This window comes from Xyrauchen texanus, chromosome 35 (genome assembly GCF_025860055.1).
Source record: "Xyrauchen texanus isolate HMW12.3.18 chromosome 35, RBS_HiC_50CHRs, whole genome shotgun sequence".
Taxonomy (NCBI): Eukaryota; Metazoa; Chordata; class Actinopteri; order Cypriniformes; family Catostomidae; genus Xyrauchen; species Xyrauchen texanus.
Genome location: NC_068310.1, coordinates 2,575,708 through 2,602,389, shown reverse-complemented (window position 1 = coordinate 2,602,389; position 26,682 = coordinate 2,575,708).

The window sequence follows — 26,682 nt, the reverse complement described above, 5'->3', positions numbered from 1 at the left end:
TGAGAGGCTTGAGGGGAGGAGGAGCCCTGAGAGACTCGAGAGGGGAAGCCCTGAGAGGCTTGAGAGGGGGAGGAACCCTGAGAGACTCGAGAGGCGAAGCCGTGAGTGGCTTGAGGGGTGGAGCCATGAAAGACTCGAGAGGAGAAGCCCTGAGAGGCTTTGGAGGGGGAGCCCTGAAAGACTCGAGAGGAGAAGCCCTGAGAGGCTCGAGAGTCTTGAAAGGCAGAACCCTGGGGGGCTTGGGAGGTAGAGCTCGGGGAGGCTCGAGAGGAGGAGCCTTAGGAGGCTCGAGAGGAAGAGCCCTGGGAGGCTTGAGAGGAGCCCTGGGAGGCTTGGGAGGAGGAGCCTTAGGAGACTCGAGAGGCGGAGGCCGCGAGGGCTCTGAGGGGCGAGCAGAGGCTGGCAGAGCCGTGGAGGACTCTGAGAGCGGAACAGAGGCTGGCAGAACCGTGGAGGACTCTGGGGGCGGAGCAGAACCCGGCAGAGCCATGGAAGACTCTGGGGCAGAGCAGAACCCGGCAGAGCCGTGGAAGACTCTGGGGGCGGAGCAGAACCCGGCAGAGACGTGGAAGGCTCTGGGGCGGAGCAGAACCCGGCAGAGCCGTGGAAGACTCTGGGGGCGGAGCAGAACCCGGTAGAGCCGTGGAAGACCCTGGGGCGGAGCAGAACCCGACAGAGCCGTGGAAGACCCTGGGGGCGGAGCAGAACCCGGCAGAGCCGTGGAAGACTCTGGGGTGGAGCAGAACCCGGCAGAGCCGTGGAAGACTCTGGGGCGGAGCAGAACCCGGCAGAGCCGTGGAAGACTCTGGGGCGGAGCAGAACCCGGCAGAGCCGTGGAAGACCCTGGGGGCGGAGCAGAACCCGGCAGAGCCGTGGAAGACCCTGGGGGCGGAGCAGAACCCGGCAGAGCCGTGGAAGACCCTGGGGGCGGAGCAGAACCCGGCAGAGCCGTGGACGACTCTGGGGGCGGAGCAGAACCCGGCAGAGGCGTGGAAGACTCTGAGGGCGGAGCAGAACCCGGCAGAGCCGTGGAAGACTCTGAGGGTGGAGCAGAGGTCGGTAGAGCTATGGAAGACTCTGAGGGAACCTCTGCGGTCTTGAGCACAAGACGAGACTGGGGAGAAGGTGCCCTCTTCCTTCTCTTGCATCCTCGGCCAACAGGGGACGTGGCCATGGGGACGGTCGAGGCTACAGGCGCTGGCTCGCCGACCGTGGCAGACATGGGTGCTGGCTCGTTGGCCGTGGTGGGCATGGGCGCTGGCTCGTTGGCCGTGGCGGGCATGGGCGTTGACTCGCTGGCCGTGCCAGGCTTCGAGACTGGGGCCGTGACAGGCTTCGGGACTGGGGCCTTGACAGGCTTCGTGACTGGGGCCGTGTCAGGCTTCGGGACTGGGGCCGTGACAGGCCTCGGGACTGGGGCCGTGTCAAACTTCGGGACTGGGGCCATGTAAGGCTTCGGGACTGGGGCCGTGTAAGGCTTCGGGACTGGGGCCGTGACAGGCTTCGGGACTGGGGCCGTGACAGGCTTCGGGACTAGGGCCGTGTAAGGCTTCGGGACTGGGGCCGTGTAAGGCTTCGGGACTGGGGCCGTGACAGGCTTCGGGATTGGGGCTGTGACAGGCTTCGGGACTGGGGCCGTGTCAGGCTTCGGGGCTAGGGTCGTGGTAGGCTTTGACACGGGGGCCGTGGAAGGCTTCAAGACGGGGGCCGTGGTAGGCTTCAAGACGGGGGCCGTGGTAGGCTTCAAGACGGGGGCCGTGGTCTGGAAAGCTGGTTCAGTTTCTGCCTCCCCCACAGTAAACGAGGAACCAGCGTACAGTAGGGCGAGGTCAATAAACTGAGCCAGGTTGAGAGAGCAGCGACCACCAGGCATGAATGATGAGGCTGGCTCATTCAGTCCAAATTGAAAAATGTCTTTCAGAGCCACCTCATCAAAATTCACCTGGTTGGCCAGGGCACAAAAATCAACCACATAAGCCTCCAAGGGTTGACTCCCCTGACGCAAAACCAAGAGTTGGGCCACTGGGTCCATAATGTTAAGGGCACGGTTAAAAGTTCTACAACCGCTGCCCTGCATAAACAACCCTTGGCAAGCGCCCAAAGAGCCATCAAACCTCTCAGGGGGTTGAAGGCTTACGGCGCTCAGAAATGCACTGGAGGCATAAACGGGCTCAGGGGCAGACACAGGTGAAACAGGGTGACATAAATCAGACAAGGGACATACCTGCTACCCCTGGGCCGTGAGCGCTTGGTCCTGCCTCCAAACTGTAGCTCCTCACGCCGAATGTGATGTGCACCTCCGCTCTAGTGAGCTGCGTGAATCCTCAGCACGGGGCATTGTGACTGTCTTCGGTAGCGGTTGGTTATTCTGTAACCCGCACAAGAAGAGACAGTCACAATGTAAGTCAAACTGCGTTTTATTGCAGAGAGGCAAAAGTACAGAAAAAGGGTAAATCCAGTGAAGAGTTGTCGAGGGAAGCGTAGGGTCAAAAGCCGGGGAATCAAAGACAGTAAAGGGGGCAAATCCGGGAGAGTAGTAGAGGGGAGCGAGGGTCAAAGCCGGGGTAAACAGGATCAGCGAGACAGGATTAGTGGGAGCAAAAGACAGGGGAACAAGGGGAGCTGGCAAGCTAAGAGGTGAATGAGAGGAGGTCAAAACTAGACGAGACAAGCGGGGGGCAAAGACACGGGAAACTAAATACAATAACCAACACCCGTGAAACGGATGTGCTGTGGTATTTATAGGGGAAGGTGCAGGTGTAAACAATGAAAGGTGATGAGACGAGTGCAGGTGAAACGAATAAAAGGGTGATAGAGACGAGTGCAGGTGGTCATAATGTTCTGGCCATTGGGAGCGGGCATGTGAGCCCGAGGAGGGAGACCTGCTATGAGCATGAGAGCTCGTAGGAGCAAAACGAGCGTGAGAGCTCGAGGGAGCAAAACGAGCGTGAGCTCGAGGGGGGCGGAATGAGCGTGCGAGCTCGAGGGGGCGGAACGAGCGTGCGAGCTTGAGGAGTGAGTGTGTGTGCGACGAAGCAGGGATGGGGCAGAGGAGCGGGGTTCGTGACATTTATTTTAGCTTTGTTTGCCTTAAATTATCTTCAGTGTTCAACTTTTTATTATTTGTCATCACCATAATTTTTTCCCCTAGTGCAACTCGAAACATCACCAAAGTCATTGTTTGAGCACATCATGTCGCAGCTCCACCACTGAGTATTGTATTGGAGTAAAGGGCTGCATCATCTTGTGCTCCATGTATTTGATGCTACATGCTGAGAGAACAGCTTGTTTAAGTTCTGACTCAGCCATATCTGTCTCTTTCAGCACTTTCCAAGAAGAGCAGTTCTATCAGGAAGACACGCAGGCTTGAGTGAAGTTTAAGATGCCATTTATTTGATAAATGTAAAACAGAAAGTAATGTCTCTCTCTTTGGCGTAGGCCCTGTCCGGCGGTCCGAGGGAGTTGTACCCAGAACCATCATGTCCTGCCGGAGATAGGAGGGAGATATGTAGTTGCAAATGTTTTCTGGCCGGGGTATTCCAAGTGAATTTTACCACATTGCTATACAGTTTCTAGTGTGTTCTGGGTGGTTGCCGCGGCATAGCTATGTCATTTCTAATGTGTTCTGAGAGTTTTTTGTGTTTTGCTATGTAGTTTCCAGGATCTAGGATGTTTCAACCTCCTGTGGCCTGTTCTGGGTGGTTGCTATGCTGTTGATAGGTGGTTGCCAGGTTGTTGATATGCAGTTGCTTATGTGTTCTGAGTGACGTTTAGTGTGTTGCTATGTAGTTTTTAGGGTGTTCTGGGTGTTTACTACAGTATGTAGTTGCTAGGGAGTTGCTAGGTGGCTGCCAAGGTGTGGTTATGCAGTTATTAACCTGTTCTGAGGGATTTTTAGTGTGTTATTATGTAGCAGCATGTGTGTTCTGGGTGGTTGCTAGGGCCTTGATAGGCCAATGCTTTTAAGTTGCTATGGAATTGCTAGGTGGTTATCAGGGTGTTATGCAGTTGCTTATGTGTTATGTGAGTGATTTTCAGTGTGTTGCTATGTAGTTTCCAGGGTGTTCTGGGTGGTTAATAGGATTTTGCTGGGTGGTTGCTATGTAGTTGCTAGGTGGTTGTTATACAGTTGTTGTTGTGTTCTGAGGGGCTTGTAGTGTTTGATTTGTTCTTGCTAGGGTGTTATGAGTGGCTTTAAACACACGTCTAATGCAATTGAGAGGGCATTGTTTAACAAATGTTTTGGGTAGCCTTTCACAAGCTTCTCACAATAAGTTGCTGGACTTTTGGCCCAATCCTCCAGACAAAACTGGTGAAACTGTGTCAGGTTTGTAGGCCTCCTTGTTCGCACACACTTTTAGTTCTGCCCACAAATTTTCTATCATATTGAGGTCAGGGCTTTGTGATGGCCACTTCAATACCCTGATTGTCCTTAAGCCACTTCGCCACAACTTTAGAGGTATGCTTATCATCATTGTCCATTTGGAAGACCCATTTGCAACAGAGCTTTAACTTCCTGACTGATGTCTTGTGATTTTGCTTCAATATATCCACATAATTTTCCTTCCTCATGATGCCATCTATTTTGTGAGGTGCACCAGTCCCACCTGCAGCAAAGCACCCCCACAACATGATGCTGCCACCCCCATGCTTTACGGTTGGGATGGTGTTCTTCAGCTTGCAAGCCTCACCCTTTTTCCTTCAAACATAACAATTGCCATTATGGCCAAACAGTTACATTTGTGTTTCATCAGACCAGAGGACATTTCTCCAGAAAGTAAGATCTTTGTCCTCATGTGCACTTGCAAACTATAGTCTGGCTTTTTTATGAGCAGTGGCTTCTTCCTTGCTGAGCAGCCTTTCAGGTTATGTCGATGTATGACTCGTTTTACTTTGGATATATATACTTGTCTACCTGTTTCCTCCAGCATTTTCACAAGGTCCTTTGCTGTTGTTCTGGGATTGATTAGCACTTTTCACACCAATGATGCTGTACATTCTCTCTCATATAGAGCTTCTGACTAATGTACAGCACCGGATGCTCCTCCCCCTCCACCATCAGGGACAGTAGAGCACTCAGCCCCCTATCTGATGCGTCCGTCTGTAACAAAAAAGGGAGAGAGAAATCAGGGGAGTGCAGAAGTTGCTCGCCACAAAGTGCAGCTTTTACCTGCATGAAAGCTTGTTGGCTCGACTCCGTCCACTGGACCGGGTCTGGGGCTCCCTTTTTAGTGAGATCATTCAGTGGGCTGGTGAAGTCGGACAAATAAGCAGCGGCATACACAGCGTGCTGTCTGTGGACTTGGTCCATAAGACACTGAAACGTAGCCAAGGACACATACAAATTTGTGTAAGCCAAACGGTGTGGAGAAGGCTGTGTTCACTGGACATCAGCGCCAAGGGGATCTGCCAATACCTTTGTCAAATCCAGTGTCGAATAAAAGTGAGCCAAGCCCAACCAAGTTCGTCAATATGAGGCATTCGATAAGCATAACATTTTGACACTGTGTTGACCTTTCTATAATTCACCAGACCGAGCCTTCACTCTTAGGCACCAGAAGCACTGGGCTGGGCCAGTTGCTGTGGGATTTTTTTATTACCCCCATATTGATCATGGAATTTAATTCTTCCTGCACAACTTGTTTCTTGTGTTTGGGTTAGCGGTAGGGGTGACTACATACCACTACTCCTGGGGTTGTCTAAATGTGGTGTTTTATGATATTAGTGTGGCTGGGGAGAGGCGAGAACACATCAGAGATATTATTTTCCAACCTGGCAACCTCTGTACGTTGTGACGGCAAGAGGTGGTCTCCGCAAGGGACTGGGGGAACTGATTGGCTTTTGGGTTCACGTCCGGACCAAGCTCCTCCCTCTCCAGAACTACCGTCGCCAAGGATATGGGAACCTCCTCCCCATGGTTTCAGTAGGTTGAGGTGTTAAATTTGATGAGCCCCGCCCCTATCCGTACACAGTAATTCAAAATTAACATTTCCAACTTGTCGTGTAACCTCAAATGTCCTTTTCCACTTTGTGAGTAATTTAGAGCTTGATGTGGGCAGTAATACATGGACTTTATTTCTCTTTTTTTCTTTAATCACATAGCCAAGCTTCCGTTATACAGCCGGGACTGACGTTCTTGCGCCTGTAGTAAATTCTCCTGTGATAGACGCCACAGTGTGTGGAGTTTTGCTCTCATGTCAAGATTATTTTGAATAAAAATTTTGCTTTGTGATGGTGCCTCCTCACAATTTTCCATCATGAAGTCTAAGACACCACGGGGCATGCGGGACCTCTCGCTCTGCAAATAACAGGGGTTTCAAGCTACTTATCCCAATTCCGAGCATCTTCATGCACAAACTTACGAATCATATTTTTTAAGGTCTTATTAAATTGTTCGACCGAGCCTTCCGGTTTGTGTATGGCAAATGCTTGTCCAAATAGATTAAATACACAATAATTTGTACAGCTCACATAGTATACATGACATGAAAGTAGTACCCTGACTAGTGAGGATTTCTTTCAGAATCCCCACTTGGGAGATAATTCTGAAGAGTGCCTCTGCAACACTACGTGCTGAGATGTTGCGAAGAGGCACTGCTTCCAGGTATCGTGTTGCATAGTCCACCAGAATCAATACAAAGTGATGCCCACATGCTGACCGTTCTAATGACCCAACGAGGTCAATGCCAACTCTGTCAAAGGGAACCTCAATCAATGGAAGAGGGCGCAATTGTGCTTTTAGAGTAGCCAGCAGATTCACCAACTGACATTCGCGGCATGTCGCACACCACCGGCTAACATAATTTGCGGGAATGCCTGGCCAAAAGAAACAAGCCATGAGACAGCTTAGTGTTTTCCCCTGTCCCAAGTGGCCTGCCTTTGGACTATGATGAGCGTGCTACGTGTAACAAAAGGTTCGTTGTTGGGGAGATAAAGAGGAAGCAGGATTTCCACGTTCCAAGTGAGTCAGCTTTTATTAAAATAAAACAAAAATCGCATTCTAGCATAAATCAAATCAAGACTGCATTTCAGCATAAACTGAAACAAGGTTTGGCTTTTCAGCAATAATTGTAAAAAGACTGATCATAAATAAACAGTCTCTGGTGTGTCATTCCTCTCTTTCTGTTGACTGGCCGTTTTTGATATCCAGAGACTCTCACTGTGAACATAGAAATGATAATTAGTCACATTTAATCTCAGGTGGATGTCCTTATTGCTTTCTTTCTCCCCTGACCTACACACTATGTTCATCTCTAGGAGGCAGAATGCATCTCCTTCCTGAACGATATGATGGCTGCGTGGTCCCATGGTGTTTACACTTGCTTACAATTGATTGCAAAGATGAACGTGGTACCTTCAGGAATTTGGAAATTGCTCATAAGTATGAACCAGACTTGTGGAGGCCCACACATTTTTTTTCAGAGGTCTTGTCTGATTTCTTTTAATTTTTCCTATGATGTCAAGCAAAGAGGCCCTGAGTTTGAAGGTAGGCCTTAAAATACATCCACAGGTACACATCCAATTCAGTACACCTCCTATCAGAAGCAAATTGGCTAATTGTTTAAAGGCTTCGCATCTTTTTCTGGAATTTTACAAGCTGCTTAAAGGCACAGTTAACCTTATGTATGTACATTTCTGACCACTGGAATTGTGATATAGTCAATTAAATGTGAAACAATCTGTCTGTAAACAATTGTTGGAAGAATTACTTCATGTCCTTTAACATAAGTGTATGTACATTTCTGACTTCAAATGTATTTGTAGTGTAGCTAGGGTGTTCTGGGTGGATGTCAGGAAGTTGCTAAGTGGTTGCTAAAGTGTTCTGGCTGGCTTTTAATGTGTTGCTATGCATTCTAGGGAGTTCTGGGTGGTTACTAGGGTGTTTTGGGTGTTTAATTACTTAATTACTGGCCAAAGTCAAAAGTGGCCACCCTCATGTGTGCTATTCTGCTGCCAGTTCCAACAAACCCCTTTAGAATCCCTTGGTCAGAACACACTTTCAATGACTACTAAGGGTTTTATTAAAGGAGAACTGTGTCATTTCTGTGCCACTAGCTTCAACAAACATTATTACAAAAATGAATTTTAATAGGTATTTTCCAAGGGACGTGAAAAATCTGTCCACAAGTTGTAATGCAAGTAGGAAAAGCTGTAAGATGTCACGTCTTGCGGGGGCTCATCTGAGAGATTGAGGGAGGAATGTGACAGGGCTGAGGGCAAGGATGGGTCATGATTTTGTACACCCGGCCCATTATCAGGCGAAACAAGCCTCCGAGAGGGATAAAGGCAGACTGCGGATGGTGGTGAAACAGAGAGAGCATTTACGAGTAGCTGTCCCATGTGCGTGTCTGTCTTTTTATTTAATCAAATGTTGTTTATATTGTTAAGCTGGTTCTAACCTCCTCCTTTCCTACAAATACAATGGCAGCTGTGCATTTGGATATGTTGCGAATGCTTCAAGCTTTTTAAGCATTTGTTTTGCTGTTGTCAAACATGAAGCCTAACATTTTGTTGTGGAAAATTTGCAGAAATTATAAAAAATTGCAAGCTACTGCAAATAATGCAGAGATTGGTTAATTTTTTTTAAGATCGCAATATCCTGGAGGTACTGGTTTGCGTTGTAGGGATGTACAGAAAGATTTTAGAAATAAAAATAGGTGATTAAATGGCCAATGTTTACTCACTGAATTTAGAAGATTTTAATAGGCAATAGGCACACTGGAATATTTTGGGCATAGCAATGTGGCTGCGCAGATGCTCCAATGTTATGATATTATCAGCCATCCAGTTCTACAGTGGGATTCTCACACTTTTAATTGTTAACCCAGGGCCATTCTCAACCCTGGGTAAACTGAACCTTGGGTTACCTCGCTTCATGTTTCACAATGTTCATACTTTATGTTAAGAAATAATCCTGGGTATTTAATTTTCAAGGTTTCACACAACACTTATAAATCCTGGGCTAACTTTCTAATTTGCATATTTATGAGGTTGATAAAAATGGTTGGATGAATAAAGCTTGCGATAGTCAGGCAACCTGTGTTATCAACTGCTTATCAATAGAAAATTGCTCAATTTATCTTTCTTCATCTGAAACATACGAGTTTGAAAACACAGGCGACGCTGTTATAAACCCCTTTCAAAATTACAACTGTGAAACGTTGCTTTACCCTGGGTTAAAAGCAGGTTTTAAAAAGATGATAACTCTAAGTTAAGTGCAGTGTGAAAAGCCCTCAAAGGTTGCCTGAACACCCCCTCTTGTCTGTCACTGGTAGATCAAACAGATTCATACTAATGTTACTGTGTCAGTATATTCAAACAAACCGATCAGTGTTTTAACTGGGGGCACAGGACTCTAGATCAGTGTTTCCCAAAATTTCTGCCACAGCACACTTTTTACGACTTAAAAATTCTACGGCACACCACTATCCCACATAAGCTAACCATCGTCAATATTTATCCTTTTCAAGAACTTGTCCATGTTTTCTGTCTGTCTTAGAAGGGCATTTACTTGTAATGGTTGAAATGCAGCTATGCAAAAAGTCACATACAGTGCTTAACTTTCTCATCATCAGTCATTTTGACGGACAGGGTTGTAAAAATTCCATCACAATCTATTATTACCCATCATTTTATTTTTCCTATTTTAATGATAATAAGACATTTAATAGCTTTTATTATCATTTACATTTTAATTTTTACAGGGTGAGCAATTAATGTTTTTTCCCCAGTGACAGCGGAGGCCACTTAAATATGAACAACGCAATATTACAAAAATCAAATACGATTAAAATATGAACAAAACACATCCGCTTTGACTTAAACTAGGTGCTCGCCTGTGCGTAATCAAACACATCAAGGGAGACTGATGCTGAGGCAATTGTCATTAGGTTTTGTGTCTTTGCCTCAGACAGATGACTTCTTGCGGCAGTTTTAATTTGGTTCTGGAGGCTGAACCCAGCGTCAAGCGCCACATTGCCCTCCATATGACAAGAGTTGCAGAACGCGTCACAGAGGGGCAATTTTACAAGTTTGTAAAAAAATGGGAGGTGTGCACAATAAACATTGAAAACAAGTATTTGGAAGAGAGAAAAAGCTTGCAGTTGCTTTGATAGCAGAAAGTAAATAAGGACTCGTTTATGTTTAGGTTTAAGGGTGTTCTTGGTGAATTTAAATTAGTTCAATATCTGGGGTCTCTGATATTTGTAAACAATAAGGTAATATTTCATTAAAAGAAATGATGAGAGACATTCAATGTCTCTTCACAAATTTGGACAGTTTTTAAATATATCTTGTTGCTTAGTACTCTCAAAGACATTATTGGTGAAACAAAAGCGTGTGTGTGAAAAACACTTTGGCGTAAAGTCACTTCATAGACTTCACGTATTCTGCAGCGCTGACCCTTAACGTGTATAAATATCACTCACTTTTGCACATTAATCATTGCTCTTCACAATCACAAAAGTGACCGATTATGTTTTCAAAACTGAGAATTTCTAAGAAAGGTGAGGAGTTTCGATCCCTGAAATTATTATTATTTATTTTTTTTACCTGCATTTATTTTATTTTGTGGAATTTTTTGATTTTCCATGTTACACCTGACAATCTTTGGCTGGGAAACGCTGGGTTAGGGGGAGTCTCGTGACTCCCATCAAATCAAATCACACATAAAAAACTTGAATGGCAGCTGTAGATCAGGCGCCAACTGCTATGGATGTGGAGGATGCCGAAAACATATGCTAAACTATAATGTAGCCTGTAATTTATCTATCTATCTGAGATTATATGGTTGCTGTGAGAGATTCAGGCAATGTTATCAATAGGGCTGGGTTCTAAAACAATCTAGATGTTTATCTGAAAGAGAGAAAGAGAGAGAGAGAGAGAGATGTCCTCGATACTGATGATAAAAACCTTTGAGCCTCTGTTCTACAGCTAGACCAGGGTGTTCATTACATCGACCAGGATAGCAAGACAATCACTGGTTGGTTGATCTAGATAAAATATAAAAGAATGACTTTTTATTTCCGGGCATCTGTAGCTACATGCTGTTTAATTGACAGGCGGCTAATGTTTGCATGCTAACGCCTAAACGGTCAAATACACTTTATAATTCCGCCAATGCCCGTCTTGATGAAGCATTAATGTCAATTTATGAAAATAACTTCTATATAAATATATAAATAATATATATATTTTTTTTTTCATTAATAATTAAAACTAGAATAATACTTGATTAAGAAAATAGAATATTTAAAAGGAAAATAAATATTGTTACATTTTTGTATTTATCTACAATATCTTTTGTTGAGAGCTGTCAGGTAGTAGGGGCGTCTCTCCTACTTTATTAGACTCGGGGAGGGAGGAGTATATTAGACTGTGTCTCACATATACATTTACACTTCAGGAAGCCACTGTATGACATTACCCAACCCGAAGCATACCCTTTTCTGTCTGTAGTGTCACATCAAAATAAGGTAGGAAACAACATACATAAATTTGTGTGTAACGAGACTAAAATCACTGGGAGTGGGGACTAAGATCCTTTCGTTACTCAGTCTTCCAGGGCAGCATTAACTAATTTCCTCTACAAGGCGGGACTAAATACCCTAAAACTAAGTTTACCAAAATAACTTCTAGTAGCTCATGTTCTTGCTAAGGCAGAAGGTGGAAATGTCCCTGTGCATATGCATTGGGCTTGAGTGAAAAGCCTGTTAGACTCGTACCCCGAACTAGAGTTGCTACTGTTTACAAGCCAAAGGAAGTGATCACAAAGGATGTGCTCGAAATTGAGGAAGATAATGGTGTACTTCAGGTCAAGGAGATGATGCAAGACAAGGTTCAAGTTGCAAACAACTAACTTGCACAACTACCGCTACCTGTGGAAATTAACTCTGAAAGACTCACACCAGCACAATGTGAGCGACTCATAGAGTTGTTATCGAAGCACAGAGATGTTTTTTCCAAGGATGACCAAGATTATGGTTATACCATAGCTGTGGTGCACGATATCCCTACCGGTGAAGCGCCACCGATAAAGCAGCTACATCATAGAGTACCACTGCAGATATTTCAAGAGGTCAAGAGACATGTTCAGGATCTGGTATCCCAGGGAATCCTCAAGGAGAGCAGTAGCCCCTGGGCATCACCGGCAGTTATCGTTATGAAGAAAGATGTTAGTGTACGTTTCTACTGTGATTACCGAAAGTTGAATCAAGTGACGTGTAAGAACGCATATCCGCTTCCACGGGTGGAAGAGTCATTGGATGTTTTGGGTAATGCCAAGCTGTTCTCTACACTAGACCTGACTGCTGGATACTTTCAGGTAGAAGTGAATGGGATGGATAGGGTGAAGACAGCTGTTACCACTCCGTTTGGGCTGTTTGAGTGGACCAGGATGCCATTCGGGTTGTGCAACGCTCCTGCTAATTTTCAGCGCTTTATGAGTGTGATGCTTGGTGACTTGATCTTTGACGTTATTCTGGTTTATCTGAATGATGTAATTATATTCTCCAAAGACTTTGAGAGTCACAGTGAGAGGTTGGAACATGTTTTCAACCGGCTGAAACAGCATGGTCTGCAGTTAAAGCAAAGCAAATGTTTTCTCCTAAGGCATAAATTGAAGTTTTTGGGCCATCGGATTTCCTCTGAAGGAATATAAGAGGATAACGAGTTAAGTTAAAGCATTGGACACATGGCTAGTTCCCAAGAATGCAAGAAAGTTGAGACAAGTACTTGGTTTTTTGAGCTACTACAGGAGATTTGTACCCAGATTCACTCAGATTAACAAGCCACTACATGCGTTGGTAGGTGGAGGAAAGAAAAGCAGGACCTCGGTAACTTTCACTTGGAGTAAAGAATGCCAGACCGCATTAGATGAGTTGAAGAAGTGTTTAATGTCACCTCCAATTCTTGCATACCCCGAATTCAGTGTGCTGTTTATACTTACCGTGGATGGAAGTTTTCATGGATTAGGGGCTGTGCTTAGCCAGAAGCAAGGAGGAATTGAACGTGTCATAGCATATGCAAGTAGAGGTTTGAGAGGATCCGAGAAAAATGACAAGAACTACAGTGCGTTTAAGCTGGAGTTGCTTGCATTGAAGTGGGCAGTCACAGAGAAATGTAATGAGTACCTTATGTACTCAAAATTCACAGTAATTACTGACCATAACCCGCTACGTTACCTCGACTTAGCTAATCTTGGAGCAGTTGAGCAACGCTGGGTAGCACATATGGCAGAGTACAACTTTGAGGTATGTTACAAACCTGTCTGGCAACACGAATGCCGATGCATTGTCGAGAATCCAATTTAAGGAGGAACCAGAGAGGAACGATGATGGGAAGGATTTCATCCGGTTTGGAACTGATGAAGTGAGAGCATGTTTGTGGCCAAACAAGAGGGTTGACCCTCTTGGATTTTCTTTATCGTGATATATATTGATATCGTTTTATCGGCCAGCCCAACATACATACGAGACTAAAAACGAGACTAAAAGCACTGGGAGAGGGGACAAAATCCTTTCGTTACTCAGTCTTCCAGGGCAGCACTAACTAATTTCCCCTACAAGGTGGGACTAAATACCCCCGCTACATAAATTACAGTATGTGTGCTACATTTTTTAATTGCAGTATACAGTTTTTATTATAAAGGGGCATAGCTTTCGCAACTCAGTACTCAATACTCACTACTCATGAGTAGGGTTGCAACACTATGAGATTTTCACGGAATGATAACCGTCTCAGAAAATATCACGGTTTCACGGTATACGGTTGTGGCATGGGGAGCGTGGTCATGTGTCAGTCTGCGGGAGAGAGAGAGCGGTAAGGCTTGTCACCTGGTTTGTAATTACCTCTAACACCTGTGTCTTGTTATAGTGATAGGGAGAGAGACATTTAAGGGACGCCAAATGTCGAGAGCGAGAGAGAGAATTTCCAGAAAGCCAACAGACAGGAGAGTGCGTCTCGATCGTGCTCTATAAATTTATAGAGCACGATCGAGACGCACTCTCCCGTCTGTCGTGCTTTCTGGAAATTCTCTCTCTCACTCTTGACATTTGGCAAAAAATATCATGTAACTATAACATGTTATATAACTAAATCATGTTAGTTTACATGTTATCATAGCATGTTAAATGAACTACTAAATGAAAAATAACATCAGCTGTGTGAGCTTTTGATGTCCTATGATTATTAACAGTTAACATTTACTTCAACTCAGTGGTTCTCAAATGGTTTTGCTTCAGGACAGATTTTACATTGGAAATCAAATGTCGACCTGCCATAGATTAAACATAACCTGTATTTAATGTATCCTGGGTTGCATTTCCTTTTATGTTGCATAGATTTGTTCATGGTTTTCCAGTACAAGGACATGCATCAAGTGACATTATTTTTGTTGATAATGTCAACAACAAAATCTACAGGAAGTTTTGTCTCCCCCTTTTCAAAATTGAAGAGCATATTTACTTATATGAGCCCATTATTATCCCGTTTGTTAACTAATATTACATATTTATACACATATTACACAGAAGGAAAGGCTCCTCATTACCATGGTTAGGTCAGTGTGCTAGTCTTAAATAATAGTAATAATAATAATAAATTAATGTATTTATGAAAAATAAATACTAGCTAGTTAGATTAACATACAGGTGCAAAGGGACTTCAACATTTCTAAATTGCACAAATAAAAAAATACATTTACATATTCGTCTTTTGCTCACATGTCAATGATTACCCCTCCGTGTGTCAATGACGACGAGATCTACTTTTATATTTAATTTAATCACTGAGAAGGTTTACCTGCAAAATTAGTAGCACCAAACATCACAAGGAGCCTCAAGAATGGACAGAGCTAAGTTTGATCAAAGGGGAAAGTGAGACGTGCATGGTTGCCAGATTGCACAAAATAAGAACAACATTAGGCGGGATATTTCCAATTTGCGCAAGTATAAATCTCAAACTGGGGGTGTTTCGTCTCTTATCTGGCAACACTGAGCATGTTATAGCTTGTAGAAACGTGTTAGCTCCCAATGCAAGTTAACTGAAATATTCAATGAAAATAAAAACACTTTTACGATAAATGAGTCTGATCCAGCCCGCGGGCCGTATGTTGCCCATGTCTGCTTTAGCTGTTAGCGAGATTATCATAAAATCTAAGTCGGCAGTCCTAAAAAGTCTATACCTTGGGCGGCCGCCGAAATATCTTCAATGGGAGAACCATGGCATTGCTCTTTCCCTGCTGTCCGCGACCCAGTCCGAATAGACCAGTAGAGAAACACTGCTTTAACACACACTCATGTCAGACCCCCTGGCTTCGCTTCTCTCAGACATTTTCTCCGCTGCGCATGTGTGTGTGTTTGTGTGTGTTGCAAGTTGATGAGTCTGACAGGCAGACAAGGAATAAAGGAGATGTGCACACGCATATGAGATTCTCCGTCCGGTTGCATTTTTTTCTTAGTACCGTATATAAGCAAATGTACATGGTATGATAACAGTCAATTTTCCAACCGTGGTATACTGTGAAACCGGTATACCGCTGCAACCCTACTCATGAGTACTTTTAAATGAGCTACTCTTTTACTCGTACTTGAGTAATTTTTAGGACAGGTACTCAAAGGTGGGTAGAGTAGCCAAAAAATGTACTCAAGTAAAAGTACAATTACTTCAAAAACATAATTAATCAAGAAGTAAAAGTACAAACATAATTACTTGAGTAAGAGTAAGAAAGTATCCAATTAAAAGAGTACTCAAGTAGTGAGTAACTCGTTACTTTCACAAATGACATAATAGGAGTTTACTCCCCTATATTCCATTACATAATACACATTGAACATATATACAGAATTATTATTATTTTTATTATTATTAATGTAAATTCTGTCATCATTCACCATCATGTTGTTCCAAACCTGTTTGACTTACTTTCTTCCTATTTGCTATATATATATATATATTTTTGAAAGTGAATGGTGACTGAGACTGTCAGTCCCTAACATTCTGTCTAACATATTTTGTGCTCCACATAATACAAAGCCTCACACTGGTTTGGAACAACATGAGGGTAGAGAAATGATGACAGAATATTAAATTATGGCTGAGCTTGTAATGACTGTGCGGGAAGGAGGAGAAGGCAGACGGGAGGTGCGGATCCAAACGTGGTACTTTATTGACAAACAAATAATAACAGTACAAAACAGGAGCAAAACAAAAGGACCACGATGGGTAAAAGAAACTAAAGACTAGATAAAATGCAGACGGGGTGGGGGTAATGAAACATACACGAAGGGCAGGGAGATCCACGAACGGGTTAACAGCGGGGAACACGAACAGCAGGGAGATCCTCGGACGAACACGCAGACAGCGAACATAAACTGTGAACAACAGGGAGAGAGGTTAATAGCGAACATGAAACGAACTATCAACATACAATGTCAACGAACGACAAAGGAAAGGGGAAACAAGCGGGATTAAATAGATAGACATGGTGATAACAAAATAACAAACAGGTGCGGACAATAACACAGAGAGGGCGGTGATGAGTGAAACAGAAAACACGGTACAGACAAAAAGGGATCGTGACACGGAACGTGATAAGTGAAAACGGAAAACACGGGATGGACAACACGGGATCGTAACATAGCCCCCCCTCAAAAGGACCGGATTCCATATGGTCTAAAGAAACCTAAAAACAACAAACACAAAATGTTCCAGGAGAGGGGGGCTAGAAGAGGGGGAGAAAAGACAGACCAAAAGGGGCACAAGGGACACAGAGACAGACCAAGGAGGCACATGGGACACAGAGACAGACCAAGGAGGCACAAGGGACACAGAGACAGACCAAGGAGGCACAAGGGGCAATTAGGCAGTCCATGGAGGCACGAGGGACGGACAGGCAGACCAGGGAGGCCGAGAGGGCAGATTGGCAGTCCACGGAGGCGCCAGGGGCCAACAGGTAGATCAGGAAGGCCGAGAGGGCAAGGAGGCAGTCTATGGGGGTGTGAGACGGGGCCAGGGTCAGGTGGCCTGGGGAGCCTCCACCGGGTAGGAACAGGTTTAGGAGGCCAGGGATGTATCGACAGGTTTAGGTGGTCTGGGGGCTGGCCACAAGGCAAGGGCCGGTCCAGGGGGCCTGGGAGGAAGCCACAGGACAAGGACAGGCTTAGGTGACCTAGGAGGTGGCCATATGGCACGGGCTGGTTCAGGGGGCCTGGGAGGAAGAGTGGCCACTAGGGGAGCTGGCAGAGCCAAGGAGGACTTCTGAGCCGGAGCAGTCGAAGACTTGGGTGGCGGCACCGAAGGGGGCGCAGGCAAGGCTGCAGGAGACCCTGGGGGCGGAGCAGAGGCAGGCAGAGCCGTGGGAGACACTGTGGGCGGAGCAGAGGCAGGTCGAGCCATGGCAGACTCAGGTGGTAAGGCCTTGGGTGGACCAGGAAGCGGAGCCGTAGAAGACTCAGGAGGCGGAGCTGAGGGAAACGGAGCCGAGGGAGGTGGAACCATGGAAAGTTCTGGAGGCTCAGAGGGCGGAGCCATGGGAGGCTCAGGAGGCAGAGCTGAGAGAGGCTCAGGAGGCAGAGCAGAGGGAGGCTCAGGAGGTGGAGCTGAGGAAGGCTCAGGGGGCGGAGCTGAGGGAGACTCAGGAGGCGGAGCCAAGGGAGGCAGAATCATGGAGAGCCCTGGGGGCTCAGGAGGCGGAGCCGTGGAAGGCTCAGGAGATGGAGCCGAGGGAGATGGCGCCATAGGCAGCTCTAGAGGCGGAGGCCTGGAAGGCTCTGGAGGTGGAGCCGAGGGAGGTGGCGCCCTAGAAGGCTCTGGAATCTCTGGGTGAAGAGCCGTAGGAGGCTCGGGAGGCGGAGCCGTAGGAGGCTCTGGAATCTCTGGGTGAAGAGCCGTAGGAGGCTCGGGAGGCGGAGCCGTAGGAGGCTCTGGAATCTCTGGCTGAAGAGCCGTAGGAGGCTCGGGAGGTGGAGCCATAGGAGGCTCTGGAGGAGGAGCCGTGGAAGACTCAAGAGACGGAGCCCTGGGAAGCTCGAGAGACTTGAGCGACGGAGCCCTGGGAGGCTCGAAAGACTTGAGAGACGGAGCCCTGGAAGACTCGAGAGACTTGAGAGGCGGAGCCCTGGGAGGCTCGAGAGACTTGAGAGGCGGAGCCCTGGATGGCTCGCGAGACTTGAGAGGCGGAGCCCTGGGAGGCTCGAGAGGAGGAGCCCTAGAAGGCTCGAGAGACTTGAGAGGCAGAGCCCTGGGAGGCTCGAGGGGCGGTGGCTCTTGGATGGTCATGGCTACTGGCGCTGGCTCTTGGACGGTCATGGCTACTGGCGCTGGCTCAGGGACAGTCGAGGCTACAGGCACTGGCTCAGGGACCGTCGAGGCTACAGGCGCTGGCTCAGGGACGGTCGAGGCTACAGGCACTGGCTCAGGGACGGTCGAGGCCACAGGCACTGGCTCAGTGACCTCTGAGGCTAATGGCTCTGGCTGGTTGACCGTGGTATGCGCTGGCTTGAGTTCGCTGGGCGCTGAGGGCAGAGCCACAAGGGGTTTAGGGCACGGGGCTGCCGCAGGCAGAGGCTGGAGAGCAGAGGCCTTTCCCCTTCTCCTCTTCCTCCGGGCGGATGCGACTGGCGACGCTGGAACGCTGTTCCTGGTCGGCGTGGCTTCAGGCTCACTGGCCGTGGCTGATGAGGCCTCAGGCTCGCTGACCGTGGCTGACGAGGGCTCAGGCTCGCTGACCGTGGCTGACGAGGGCTCAGGCTCGCTGACCGTGGCTGTCGTGGGCGTAGGCTCGCTCACAGTGACAGGCTTGGGTTCTGGCTCGCAGACCAGGGCAGGCATGGGCTCTGGCTCGCAGACCGGGGCAGGCGTGGGCTCTGGCTCGCAGACCGGGGCAGGCGTGGGCTCTGGCTCACAGACCGGGGCAGGCGTGGGCTGGGAGGCGGAAGCCCATCTTCTCTTCCTCCTCCGGGCAGATGAAGTGGACCGTGCAGGCTCAAGGGAATCGACTGGTGTGGGGGTTTGTTCGCTGACTGGTGGAACAAGCGTGATGGGAAGAGCCATGGGCGAGTTGAAGGTCGCCACCGCGGGAGGTGAGGTAGGGTCCTCCTCTGCCACGCCCACAGTGAGTGGCGAGCCGCTGACCAGCAGAGCCTCTTCCACCATCTCCTGCAAAGTCCAGCCGAGCGTCGCCGGTGGTAAGCGCTCTTTCAGCGACCCGTCCAAATTGCCCCTGAAGAAAACCACCAGGGCTGACTCCGGGAAGTCCGACAAGTGTGCCAGCTCCAGGAAGTCCCGGATGTGGTCTTCCACTGTTCGGTCCCCTTGCCTCAAACCAAGCAGCCAGTAGTTGGCCTGCTGGACCGCTGGATCCATTGTTTGGGTCGTTCGTTCTGTAATGACTGTGCGGGAAGGAGGAGAAGGCAGACGGGAGGTGCAGATCCAAACGCGGTACTTTATTGACAAACAAATAATAACAGTACAAAACAGGAGCAAAACAAAAGGACCACGATGGGTAAAAGAAACTAAAGACTAGATAACATGCAGACGGGGTGCGGGTAATGAAACATACACGAAGGGCAGAGAGATCCACGAACGGGTTAACAGCGGGGAACACGAACAGCAGGGAGATCCTCGGACGAACACGCAGACAGCGAACATAAACTGTGAACAACAGGGAGAGAGGTTAATAGTGAACATGAAACGAACTATCAACATACAACGTCAACGAAAGACAAAGGAAAGGGGAAACAAGCGGGTTTAAATAGACAGATATGGTGATAACAAAATAACAAACAGGTGCGGACAATAACATAGAGAGGGCGGTGATGAGTGAAACAGAAAACACGGTACAGACAACAAGGGATCCTGACACGGAACATGATAAGTGAAAACGGAAAACACGGGACAGACAACAAGGGATCGTAAAAGAGCTATCACTTTAAAGAGATAGTTTACCCCAAAATGAAAATTCTCTCATCATTCACTCACCCACATGCCATCCCAGATGAGTATGACTTCCTTTCTTCTGCAGAATACAAATTCAGATTTTTAGAAGAATATTTTAGCTCTGTAGGCCAAACGTTTGGTGCTCCAAAAAGCACATAAAGGCATCATAAAAGTAATCCATAAGACTCCATTGGTTTAATCAATGTCTTCAGAAGTAATATGATAGGTGTGGGTGAGAAACAGATCAATATTTGTAATTTTTTGCTAGACAGCAGGGGCGATATGCAGAAAAGATTGCAAATCACTAAAAACACAAGAAGAATGTGAAAGTGATCCGTTTCTCCGTTTCTCGTCCACACCTATCACATCACTTCTGAAGATACTGATTTAACCACTAGAGTCTTATGGATTATTTTTATGCTGACTTGTGTTTGTTTAGCTTTAAAATGTTGCCACCAGAGTATATGAGCGGAGTGGAGCGGCAATAATTTCCCCACTGTGCTCAAAGCATTCTTTAATCACTCCGCTCCTCTCTGGCTTGTCCATTTCCCACTCCTCGCTCGCTCCGCACTCTTGGATTAGAGAAACCCCGCTCCGTGTTCGCTCTATGGCAAAATTAGCGCCCAACTACATTGCATTGTATGGACCTACAGAGGTGACAAATTCTTCTAAAATCATAATTTAAGTTCAGCTGAAGAAAGAAAGTCATTCACATCTGGGGTGAGTAAATAATGAGAATTGTCATTTTTGGGTGAACTATCCCTTTAAGGGCTCTCCTCAGTTGTGGATTAATTTGTCAATAAGAAGAAAGGTTTGGAAACATTTCTAGTAATTATTACAGTGAAAACATGAAAATGTCCCACAAGGGCATTATATAATGCTGAAATATAATACCTTCTTTTGCTATTTCGTAGCTTTTAAAGTACAGTAGTACCGCCGCTCTCTAAATGCAGTGAACGCAGCCTACATAGGACACCAACTCGGTCGTGGAACACTCACTGTGTCTGAAACCGCCCCCTATCCACTATAGAGTGATAGTTTGCTATTTTGTTGTGAATTCATTCTTACCCACATAATTTCAGGTGAACATTTCAAGTACACTCGATGATGGTTAATTTCCCACAATCCACCACGGGGAAGACGTACGAGCTGGGAGTTTACTGCTTCCTTCACTCCTGCAATATTTTATTTCATGCTGAATGTAGTAAATAAATTTTTGACAAATCATTACTTGATTAAAATAACATAATAACATATAGAGAGACAAAACATATAGATACACTTTAAAATGTACTCTTTATTTGATCAAATGTGTTTACTCTCTATATTAACACACAGTATATATTAAAAATATATAATGGTTGCGGACACAACCATTTGGCCACGATCGCCTTGTGCACATCACACACGCGCGCCCCGCTATGGAAAGCCATCCAGTTCAAAAATATATGACTTCTTACACGTAGACAACACGTTGACAACGCGTTGACAACATATTGATTTCATGTGATTCTGAGCCATTTGGCCACTTGTCCAGTTTGAAGGGGTGAGTGTTGTACTTTTCCATTGGCTGCTGAGTAGTAGGGTTAAACCATTTCTGAAAGCCTGGGGGGGTTGCCTGCCACTATTTAACATACTAAGGAGCCTCTTATTTCTTGGTCCTTTTCTTCCTTTTGTGTGTAGCCTATAAAAATTTTATATTTGGATTTAAGTTTTATGACATAAAATAATAAAATAATAAATTATTTTCATAAAGATAAATTGCCTCCTTTTGCTCCACTACTGCCTCTTTCGATAAAAAAACACATTAGTGGACATTCTTGCTTTTTACACCATTCATCAATCTTTAGTTTTATATCATTACATCAACAATTGTGTGGCTGCAAACTTACAACATTGGTACTCACTAAATGTTGGTTTAGGATACAGACCATTGTAATAAATATGTATTTGGAAAACATGAAACTACTCTGAAAATTTTTATTGAATGCAGGTTATGACCAGCAGGGGGCATACTTGACTAGCCTATACCCTTAATCCTGATGAAATGGTAAAATAATGACAATGTCTTGATTTTAACCAGGTGCTTGGGGTGGAAAACCCCTTTAACATAATTTAAGATCGACTAAGTCTTAATTGATATATCATATCATAAAGCAACAAGAAAGCACAGTGGGAATACTGCTGAAGCTCCCTACTTTGCATTTCATAAACAGAAAAGGTTACAATGTTTCAATCTGACTCTACATCAAAAACACCCACTTATGTTAACGAAATAAAAAACCTTTCTCATGATTGTCTAGCTAATCATGAGAAATGTTTTTTATTTCGTTAACATAACATTTTAGAGATACCCCATCAATTGCCCATCACCCCGTCATTGGCCCATGGGTTTATAATGCAATCCAATAAAACACCACCAGAATAAATAACCAGAGATCAATCAAGATCTTCCTGACAAAATCTCAACAAAAATATATCATTATATCCTTCATAAACATAACATTTATTGCAGGGCTATATTGTATTCATATTGTTAGGTCCAGACCCTGGAAATGCCAAGAGTGAAAGTAACCCCTACAGCCATCCCATATGCCGTAGAGGGCTCAGTTGCAGGATTTAGCACATTTTCTGATGTGTAAAGAGGACATGGTATGATATAAAGTCTGGCATTTCCCCACAATAGCGTATTGCAGCAGTGCATTTCAAGAAAGACGCTTGAGATGGTGAAAGTAGAGAAGACATGAGCTTAACAAGCAATTAAGCAGCCTGTAACTGACTTGTACGGTGGCCGACAGAGCTCAACGTGCTGCAACCTAAAGAAGACGCAAGCAAATAGAAAAAAACGCATGCAAATAAAAAAACACCCGCAAATTAAGAAAACATCTTCATCAGTTTCACAACACACGTGTGCTCCAAATATTCACAACACAACAAAATACAGAAACGCGCTGCAAAAGCTCACAACACAACCAAATACAGAAACGCGCTGCAAGTAACACAGAACACAACGGAAATGATTCCGGGGGAACCAAATAAGTGACGAACCCCGCTGGGACGTGCTTATTGCACGTGAGCATCCCTATGCCCTACTCCCTTCGAAGGGCAGATGGCAGAGCTCTTCAAGTGGGACTTTGGAGTGAGCATGGCACTAGTGTGCCATTTATGTAGCCGTTTGGAATGCACTTGATGAAGGAAGCAATGAAAGACAACTTCCAACGTAATTATTTTCACCTGGGATGTTCCCATGACAACGCAGCACGTTGTCCATCAGCTGAATAGCTGTTCTGAGGACAGAAATATAATGCTGTTATCATAACAGTTGCAAATAAATGTATTTTTACTTTACACAATTTTTTTTAAAATATGCGTTTTATATATCCGTTATATATCTGTGTGTCAGTGTCTCAACTTTAAAACATTGGATCCTACATTACCTACACCTTCTTATGAAACTTTTCTTTATGAAAATTTAAACATAACATTAAACAATTTGTATAGTGTAACTCAGAGCCATGGAGAGAATGGCTCTGGTGTAACTGATGTAAAGATTAATATCTTTCCTTCATGTTCTTCTTCTCTATCTTTTTTATTTATTTTAGTTTTCAGCTCATTGTTCTTTTCTCATTTCTGATGATATTGAACATATTGTTAATACATTTTGTATATTGTATACAAGTTGTATGTCATAAAAAATTAATCTCTGGATGTTTTGCGGAAATTTTTTTTAAAATAAATAAAATAAAATAAAGTAGAATTTTGAGCTGTAAGCAAAGAGTAGAAGAACTATAAAAAAGTATAATATTCCAATATAATATTATAATATTATTTCTATATACAATATATTACAATATTATTTTAATATTATAGTTTATTTATAAAAAAAAAAATATATAGGCTTTCAAAGCACGTCCCAGCGGGGTTCGTCACTTATTTGGTTCCCCCGGAAACATTACCGCTGTGTTCTGTGTTACTTGCAGCGCGTTTCTGTATTTGGTTGTGTTGTGAGCTTTTGCAGCGCGTTTCTGTATTTTGTTGTGTTGTGAATATTTGGAGCACACGTGTGTTTTGAAACTGATTAAGATGTTTTCTTAATTTGCGGGTGTTTTTTTATTTGCATGCGTTTTTTTTTCTATTTGCATGCGTCTCCTTTAGGTTGCAGCACGTTGAGCTCTGTCGGCCACCGTAGGACTTGCATTAGTATTACAACACTAGAAACCAGTATCAGAAGCTCCAAATGTTTAAGGTTATATGCACTGATTTTAGGTAGTTAAAAATAATTGGAATATAAGCTACCAAATTTATTATAAGTGTTCTGATGCACAGTTAGTTAAATGTAAGACATAATCACAAATTGTGTAATTATAATAATTTACTGAGAATTCAGTATAATCAAAACTGAGTTGAAGCAGCCAAATATGAGCAGATCTAATCTAGGCAATGAGTGAGTGTATGGGAGGGAGTCCTTCTGATAGGCCACAGCTTAACAATTCTATCATGCTGCCTGCAACAGTTGCTCTACTTGGTTGGTTAAACCCAAAGGCCAACCTATCAATGATTGTCTACTAGAGCCATTATCTATTAATTAACTATTTTGATCATTTTCTTAAACCATATGTTCAGAGGCTTCCATCATATATTAAAGATTGATTTATTCAACAAGATATCAACATTAAAAAAGTTACCCAATGATGTTATTCTGGCCACCTTAGATGTGGAAAGCCTCTACACAAATATCTTCCTTGTAAGTGGTCTTGAGGCTCTTGAGTATATTTAAGACGGCACCGAGGAAGCACTACCACCGTACATTTATTTGTGAGCTGATTTGGTCCTTAAACTGAACTACTTCTCCTTCATTGGAGATTTCATCCTACAATGTAAAGGAACATTGATGGGTTCTACTTTTGAACTGGAATATTTATATGTTTTTGTTTTTACACAGTTATGTTTTTAACACTAACAGAAACCTCCTGACCTTATGTTCTCAGTTGAATATGATCATAAACGTTTGTCTTTTTTGGATATGTGGATCGAATTATGCAGTGGCAGCCTTATATAAAAAATAAACAGATAAGACTACAATCTGCCTAGCCAGTAGTGCTCATTGAGCTCTGGAATACGGTTTACCCAAGAGTCATTTAGGCTCAGATGTCATTCTAATGAGGAACTAATTGATAAAGCTGCTGCAATGAAAAACAAAGCTTTCGGGACAGAGCCTACACTGTAAAACTTTTCGCAGTAAATTTACAGTAAAATACTGGCAGCTGGGATGCCAGCCACTTACTGTATTTTTACAGGTCTACTACTGTAATCAACATTTACAGTATAGTACTGTTATTACCAAATACAGTATCCTACTGTAATATCATGTAATTTTACAGCAATATATTGTTGTAAAATTACATTATATTTTTACAAGGGAATACTGTAATTACTGCTTATCATACTGTACATTACATTTAGATCAAATTATTTGTCATTAAATAATTAAAAATACAATACTTGTTATTACATTACTGGCAATATGAAATGGAAACAATACACTTGAGTTTAAAAAAAAAATTTTTAAAGCAAAGATGAAATGTCAGCTGCAATGTTTTATAAAAACATTTAAAATGCAATTAACAGTAAACAATTATCAGTGCAGTAATCTTATTTACTTTTCAAGGTTCTTACAAATGTGAACAGATAGTACAAGTGAATTGAGAATGGATAAATTTTTTTCAGAAATAGATTTTAAAATGACCCAGAAACTTAAAATATCTAAAAAAAAATAAAAATAAAAAAAAAGCAAGATCTAAACAAAATCCCATTCAAAGTCCATTAGTTTTCGCAGAAGAGAGGCAACATGCGTTTTCACAGTACTGTTCTTTTTTTGCACTATCTTGCCAGACTTCTTGGAAGTCACTTTCCCTTTCTTGGTTTTTGAGCCACGTTCAGGGCTAAAAAAAAAATAAAGCGCCTAGAAGGCAGTAAAAGGAAAGAGAGAGACAAGTGAATTTTATGCATATGTACAAAACATGAATCCAAACACAAACATCCAATTTATTTTTTATCAAACTATATTATGCATCCAAACGGGTCATCTACTTTTAGGTAACTCTCAGGTAATCAACTACGGTATTAAGAAAAAATGCAATAACATTTTGTGTATTGAATAATGCGATAAATCATATGGGGTGTCTGCTAGTATAGACCATAAAGTCACATGCTGAATTTAGCTGTTTGCTGAATAATGTTTCAAATACTCACTCTTTTACACATTTATTATGGAAAACAACCCTCTTGTGGCTGTTTAACTTTTTGAAGTCAGGTTGCCAGATTTAAAGTTTACAGTTTGTCTTTGCTGTCTCCTTATCACACCATCGGTTTATTAACAATATTGTCTGTGGCAATATGTCCTCTGTGACTTTAATAAAAAATGAACATTTGCTGATAATACACTTACCCTCAGGCCATCCAAGATATAGATATATTTTGTTCTTCATCCGAACATAATACAAGATTTTTAGAATCCCAGCTCTTACAATGCAAGTGAACATATGAAGAACGTATCACTGACCTGGAAATGAACGCCATGTAAGCACGCACATAAGCACTTATGTCAGGTAAGTGCTTACGTGATGCTAATTTTCAGGTCAGGGTTCCGCATTCTTCATAAGATAATGGGAATACAGACACCACAGATCACGTTTTGACCGGAAGCGATTGTTTATAGTTAAAACGTCTTGATTATAGATTATTTTC